Below are 7,880 nucleotides of genomic sequence, written 5' to 3'. Positions count from 1 at the left end.
CAATTTTCGAGAAGGCACCGATGGTTCACAACCATGAGAAGTTTTCTTGCACATATATCATTTTGACACTAACCAAAATAACTTGTCTTGTTTGAATACTATAGTATAATGGCTGTGCTAACATTAAGCGGTAAAACTTTTTGAAGAAATCTCATTGTGACTGATGGTTGCATGTTCACACCAAATTTCAAGGTTATAAATGCTGTGATTCTTGAATTTTTGCCGTTGACATTCATACACACTTACATACAACAGATACAGATCAATCTGCACATACATACAGAGCAAATGTCAGCTAAAAATGCAACATTTAGGAATGAGCAACAGCTTCCTTTATTTATAAGCATTCTCTATATTTGGCATTTCAGTAAGTTCATGTCAAATTGCAAGAATGTGACCAGATTTTGCAATTGCTTGAAATATTTGTACCATTATCCAATATGTATCTCAGTATCTCAGATAGCTTTGAATATGTATCTCATCACTGTCTAGTACATTTACAAATTTTTACAATTGTTCAAAAACCCTAGTAACAAGTTTTTGACACTTTTTGGCTTTGGTCTGTGTATCAACATTTTCTAGGTGCACTCCCTCAAAAGCTTGCGAATCCAGCTTTGGCATTACAATACATACTTGTGAAATGTATCGTTGTAGACAACTGAATGCAAGTCCGGTGACAGATATCAAGACCGTAGTGGAAATTAGAACACTGAACAAATCTACATACAGTAGGATGTAGGCCAAGAACTCATGTTGATACAAGAGCAAACTGTGATCGCTTGTAGAGTAAAACCACAACTTCTCTGAAGCAACTCAATACTATTTGAAGGCCAGTGGTAGCTGCTCCTGTTTCTTTGTTGAAATAACATCCAGTTAAGCAAGGCTGCCTCATGGTAACTTTATCAAAGTGGTTCCCTACATTTTTTCAGACATAAACAACATCCAGTAATATAAAATTTACACAGTTGTAAAAGTCATACAGAGACTGGTGAGGTACTACATAGATTCCAAGAAAAGTTGTGATCATAATATCTAATCATTAAACAACCCTCACTGCTTTAAAGGAACAAAAAAGTGAATGGCAAATATGACAATAAAAGATAATAAAATTGCACTATGTACTTCTTTATATCCAAGTGTGCGTAGACACTACCACATTTACTCTTTCAGTTGATTTCCAACTTGCATAATGAAGATGCAGAATGGAAAACTGCCTGTAGATTTCTTTTTAGAAATGACATACACTGATAAATATTAAATGTGTGCAAAATATGACAAATACATCTTTATTCTGGGGATAAACAAACCGGTTGAGTTCGTCCCTGGGTGAGTAGATAATGAATGTGAGTTTGAATCTAATCAAGAAAAATTATTTGATTTCCAATTTCATTTTTAAGAAAACTCTGCATGTCATACAAATATGAGTTAGTACAGCAGACAAATACTAAGCATTCACATTTGCACTTCAGAGTAGCACAAATAGTCACTTGACTGTAACAAAGATATGTATAATTATCTTAGTTACACATTTAACCAAAGTGTCAAAAAAAGGTTATCAGTGCTCTGCAGGGTTTACAAATGAAGATTGGTTGCTCACCTGTTGATTAATTTGCAAGTTGATTTGAATATTCATGCATCATTGGAATTTGCAAGTCACCCAAGCTGCTTTTCGTGACCTATTTCATATCCCGCAGAAAAATATCATAAAAAATATTAGTGCAGGTATAATGTAATACCTGCACTAAAGAATGCAATATGTCATTATAAGCAGAAGAGTTGAAAATCTGTTTTAATGCTTGAGGGGACTCGCTTTCACAAAACAAAACATAGAACAACGTTTATAATACATAATAGCAGAGCACAAAAACAGAAAATCCCAGACTGTTGTATCCGAATGAATGGACCAACGTATTTGACGGTGTGACAGTAATTGCCCAGTGATTCTGAGCGCTGGAAGGGGCCACTGCCGCCCAGCTTTGGGGAAAGAAAGGTGGGCAACAGAGAAATAAGATTGGCGACCCATCAAAAACTAGAAGAGAACTCATGTATATGTATTAAGTCATTGATAAACTGTGGCAAGAGCAGTACAGTAGAAGTTGTTTATCACCTTTAACGTATCGGCTCTATTTTAGCATTAGTGTTGGATTTGAATGTTAATCCAAGATAGACATCCTCAGTTAATTTCACAAACAGCTTTTTCAAATGTTCACTGTTCTGATATGCCTAGAAAGTTTCTCACATGAAATAGCCAGAAAATGTTGCAAAATAATAATATATGTACATATCCACATAAACAAAACAGACAGAATTACTTTTCATTTATAGCATCTTTTGCTTTGTGAAAATGCAAATGAGAGAATCAAGAATTCATTAAAACTATTCTTTGATAGCAATTTTAAATTTCATATCATAATTACAATTACAGTTCACATTGTTGTTACAGAATTTGATAAATTAACTATTAATGGTTTACTGTGATGGATTTTAAAGTATCATTTGATAATGTAACAGGAACTGCTTTGACTGAAGTGTTGTGACTTACACCTGATTGACTGACAGATGACTCATTCACAGAGTGATTTGAGCTTGACACAGCATCAACAGGTTTAAATATTGCAGCTGGCACAGGTGGTCTGGTGAATACTGAAGCCATCGATGAACTGTATACAGGCTCTTGTAGTGACTTTGTAACTGCTGTGTGTACAATTGGTAAAATGGCTGGGTGTGTTATCAGTGGACTGTGTATCATTCTTGGCCCAACATTTGATGATCCTGTCATCATAGGAGTTGGTAAAGACAAACGACTTACATTAACAGAACTGTTACTCACAGGCTGTGCAGATAACAGTTGTTGAAATGATTTAGGTTGTCCGATGTTAACATGTTGTTGATGAGCTCCAGATGACTTGGTATTGCTGCATTAAGGTGCTGAGTAGCTGGAATAGTTATCACTGATTGACTGATGATGGGAGGTTGGACCTGTATGCCAACCTCATCAACTTTGTCCACAATCATATGCTGTGATAAGTTGGATTGCTGTGAAGTGACAATGGTAGCTTTACTGTTGTTATGTACAACAGCTAGAGAAGCACACCTCTGCTCTGGCTTTGATGTACATTCAGAGTAATTCCCTCTGTTTGACATGGCCACAGTTCCACATGAGGATCTGGGAAAATTTCCTGAAATGCTTACCAATGGCAAACACATGTTTGGTTTACTTTGTTCTTCATCTTCTCCCTCTGGAGAACATAAAAAAAATCAAGTTAGCATTTAAAATTGTGAGCAATTTGAAATGAATGAACACCATGACAAGTTCAATATGATTAAGCAATAAATGTCACAAATTGCTCATTTGACAAAATACATTTCATGTAATATTTTAGATATTCACTGCACGTTGGGTTGATGGAAAAGACACACAGACTTCACACTTAAAGTGTCTATGCCATGCCCAAAACAACATTCTTTAAAAACTTTCCTCCGAGGTTGTTTTGTCACATTATGCATTGTATCTATGTGAAATGTGAAAAATACGCAAAATTTTCTACTTCTGCAGGACGCCTGCAGGCACCTGGCTAGGCTGGGCCGGTTGAGCCTCTGAAGCCAGCTGAGGTATTTGCATACTGTTGACCAGGGACGAATGACGTCAATCTTCCTAATTGATATGCATGATATGTAAATCAAACATAGCGTTACTTCTGAAATCCGATTCACAAATAAAGCTAAATACAAAACACTCCATTGGACACGACACTCAGGACAAGCACATGATGGACTGTGGACAAGCAACAAAGTACCAACATCCAGCATCATAATAAAGTATAAGCAGTCATCACCATGGATGTGAGCAACAGTAAATTTTCAGCATTCTTGCAAGCAAGAGTATGCTTTCTGCTCCGCGGACCTACGCAAAATTCTTATCGGTAGCATCAAGCTGTTGCCATAAAGAAAACGTGGTTTATGACTATGATGATCTTAAGACTCAACAGGAAGTTGTTTTACAAATTATTGTGTTGTGGGCAGTTTTATTGTACAGCACACATTAATTGGTTGTAAAGAAAAATACCATCAAGGACAGTGTGCTTACATTCGGTTTGAATTGGTCCATTCAAGAAATATTTGAACCAGAAAAACAAGAATGACAAAAGCAAATAAGGTCTGCAACTTAGGTACTGGAGTCATCTTTAGGAACAAGCAAAAAGAAAAGGTTGGAAGAGTGGGAAAAAATAAAGAGTGGGAAAAAATGAACAAGGGATCTGGTAAAAATTAATGCTACCTCATCAATCTTCTAGACACTACCCCCTCCTGAATATCAAATGTTCCATCCCTTTGTTGATCATGTTTACATAAGGCCAGATGGCAGGAAATGTAATTACAACGTTGGGGATTTTTTAATTAATGCTGTGAGTGCTATCATTCGAATGTAAACAGCACTTAAATTAGTTACAGATAGTTAAATGCATTCAACTGTAGGGGGTGATTCGACATCTTGAATTATCCTGGATCCAAATTTCTCATCAATTCGTACATGGAAATGTTGCAAAAATTGATCCGCAATGAAAAAAATTTACCTCAGCTTTGTTTTCTTGATCAAATTTTACTACAAATGGATACCAAATATGACAAAATTATGTTCACAGCCTTAATGACTGTCTCACAACATAGCCTGGGTTGAAGTCATTTAAGGTCACAAACTGAGAAAATTACCTAAAATATAAAAATTTGGGGCTTCCCAACACTTGAGCAGAAAATTTATCTAATAACATCCCTCGGGACTTTTGTACCAAATTACAAGCTATCAGACAAGTAATTGACTGGTATTGTTTTGAAAAGTCAGAAACGAGAGCGTGTGCTTAGAGGGGAGCCGTCTCACTGCGCATACGTCTTGGAAGAATGACATGGTGACTCACAGTCGTGGCCGTGCTATGAAAGTTTGGCGCGCGTTCGGAAGAGAACGTCTATATAAGTTACATGCTCTCCATTGAGATAAAAACAGTCATGTCCGATCTGTTCTGCTGGAGGGCACATAAAAACTCGCTAGCAATACAGACAACCGTAACTTTCATAAGATATTGTTGCTCAATTTTTAATATTTTGCCATGTATTGCCTTCAGATTTTTTTTCTATAAATCATCTTTTATATAACTATCATGCGAAAAATGGTTGTTTTTTTTTAAAGATTTTAACTGACCCTGTAGGCTTTCTGGCCACCTTAAGTGTTTTTACTTCAGCCAATTCCTTATTTGCATATTTAATGAACTATCCTAATTGGAGATATATATCTAAATTGATCTGACCAAAATTCATAAAACTTAAGACGTACATTGAAGATACTATAATATAACATTATTGAAAGTCATTAAGGAATTTTACTTCAGCTATTCCTTATTTGCATATTTAATTAGGGATATATATCTGAATGGACTTGATCAAAGTTGATGAAACTTGCTACATATATTGAGATACTATAATACAACATTATTGAAAGTCATTAAGCATTTTTACGTCAGCCAATTCTCTTCTTTGGTTATTTAATGTACTTTCCTAATTCGGGATATTTATCTGAATGAACTAGACCAAAGTTGACAAAACTTGCTATGTGCACTAAAGATACTAGAATACAACATTCTTGAAAGTCATTATATATTACCTCAACCAATTCCTTATTTGCATATTTAATGAGAACATTTTAGTCAATTTCTAATTTGCATATTTAATGGCCTTTCCTAATTAGGGATATATACTTGCCTTTACTTGATATCAAAGTTGGCAAAACATGCTATGTACATTGCCGATTATACCAGGTTATAACAATATTGAAAGTCATTTCACACTTTCATGTTAACTAATTTATAATTTGCACATCTAATGCACACCAAGTGAGCATTTTCAGTTCATATCTGGTTTGAGAGAGCTTACCGATGTGACACTTTGTTAAAGTGCCTGTGAACAGTTTGATGAATACCAGGCACTATTTAAATTTCTTTTCGTAAAATTGTGTACCAAGAATTGAGGTTATGAAGATTAAATGAGCTAGTCTGTCCAGATATGTTGAACATTTGCAATTGTACTATGCAGGAACTATTAAAGCACAGACCTTACCTTATATGGTGTCAATCAGAATTATAACACACTTGGAGTACATACAAAATCAGTAAATGTTGTTGAGGTTGGATACTTTGGGTTTCACCATGAAAGTATCCTTTCTTTTTTCCCACACTACACTATTCCCTTTGTTAATAGCATCAAAATAAGATGTTTAACAATACATTCCTTCATTCATTGCAAATACATTGTTTTTTCTTGGATGGTTCACTTTCACTTTTCATCGAAGTTTAACTCTATGTTTGACATAGATTAAACAAGTCATTGACAATGACACAGTCTCAACTTGTACTTTAATTACAAGTCCTCTGAGAGGAAAGAGTCCTCTTCATCAATTAGGTGTGATTAAAAATACTGCCATACAGATTGGGCTTAACGGCCAAAAATAAGTTCCATGGTTATGAAAACATAAAACCAATGTAAGCTGCCATACTAATTACAATAGGTCATTAAAATGAACCAATTAGTACTTAATTGACCGGATGCTGCCAAACATTTTTGCAACCTACCCTAACACTGACAGATTATCACTGCTACCATATTTCATAAATTTTGATGCAGTACTTTGGACATTAACCCTAAAAACAAAAATCCATTATGTAAATGCAAACTAGCAATTAATTTTTATATGTAAATGATACCACTAGGTGTCATTGATTTGTATTTACAACACTATGAGATCAAAATCTGTATCAAGTTTCATCAAATTTAACGCAGTATTTGTGGATATATCACTCTAATTAGGAAAGTAATTAACTTGACACTGATAAATGTCTTTTTCACTGTTAAAGCAATGTGAGCTTAACATCTGTACCAAGTTTCATGAAATTTGATGCAGTATTTCTTGACATATCAGACTTATTACGAAAATTCAATAATTGACATGATACTGCTACATACCGTTAAACAAATTGATGTGCATATGTATGACATAGGTCAATGTCCTTGTGCCAACTTTGAATGATACTGGTGGAAATATGTCTGAGTTATAGCTCTGTACATGAAAAAATCGTAACAAAATGGCAACCAGGCAGCCATTATATTGCATTGGACTGTGAAACCAATAGACATGCATATTTATGACATGATAGGTCAATGTCCTTGTACCAACTTTGAAAAAAATCAGTTGATACATATCCAAATTATGGCTCAGTACATGACAAAATCATAACAAAATGGCCACAAGGCAGCCATATTGTATCAGGTTGTGAAACCAATTGACATGCATATTTATGACATGTCTAGGGCAATGTCTGAAGTTGTACCAACTTTGAATAAAATCCTATGATACATGTCTGAGCTATGGCTAAGGACATAAAAAAATTGTAACAAAATGGCCGCCATGCGGCCATATTGGATCATATCATGAAACAAATTGACGTGCATATGTATGATATAGGTCAATGTCCTTGTACCAACTTTGAATAAAGTTGGTTGAGATGTGCCTGAGTTGTGGCTCCGTACATGAAAAAATCGTAACAAAATGGCCGCACAGTGGCCATATTGGATCATATCGTGAAACAAATTGACGTGCATATGTATGATATAGGTCAATGTCCTTGTACCAACTTTGAATAAAATCGGTTGAGATGTGCCTGAGTTATGGCTCCGTACATGAAAAAATCGTAACAAAATGGCCACATGGCGGCCATATTGGATCGTATCACAAAACAAATCAATGTGGATACGCATGACATAGGTCAATGTCCTTGTACCAACTTTGAATAAAATCGGTTGAGACGTGCCTGAGTTATGGCTAAGGACATGAAAAAATT

At 35.2% G+C, this 7,880-nt stretch overlaps 1 long non-coding RNA gene across 2 annotated transcripts in view; it reads right to left on the bottom strand.

Moving 5' to 3' along the window:
* Positions 1-309: 309 nt before the first annotated feature.
* The window catches only part of LOC139127735 (uncharacterized), a 61,302-nt gene continuing 53,731 nt past the window's right edge, over positions 310-7,880 (bottom strand). For both annotated transcript variants that reach the window (XR_011551101.1, XR_011551102.1), the window contains exon 6: positions 310-3,239. This is a non-coding gene — a long non-coding RNA (uncharacterized lncRNA). The remainder of the gene's footprint in view (positions 3,240-7,880) is intronic.

Source organism: Ptychodera flava, unplaced genomic scaffold, assembly GCF_041260155.1.
Source record: "Ptychodera flava strain L36383 unplaced genomic scaffold, AS_Pfla_20210202 Scaffold_35__1_contigs__length_1935909_pilon, whole genome shotgun sequence".
NCBI classification, from domain to species: domain Eukaryota; kingdom Metazoa; phylum Hemichordata; class Enteropneusta; family Ptychoderidae; genus Ptychodera; species Ptychodera flava.
This window is presented reverse-complemented; position numbering and strand designations above follow the sequence as displayed.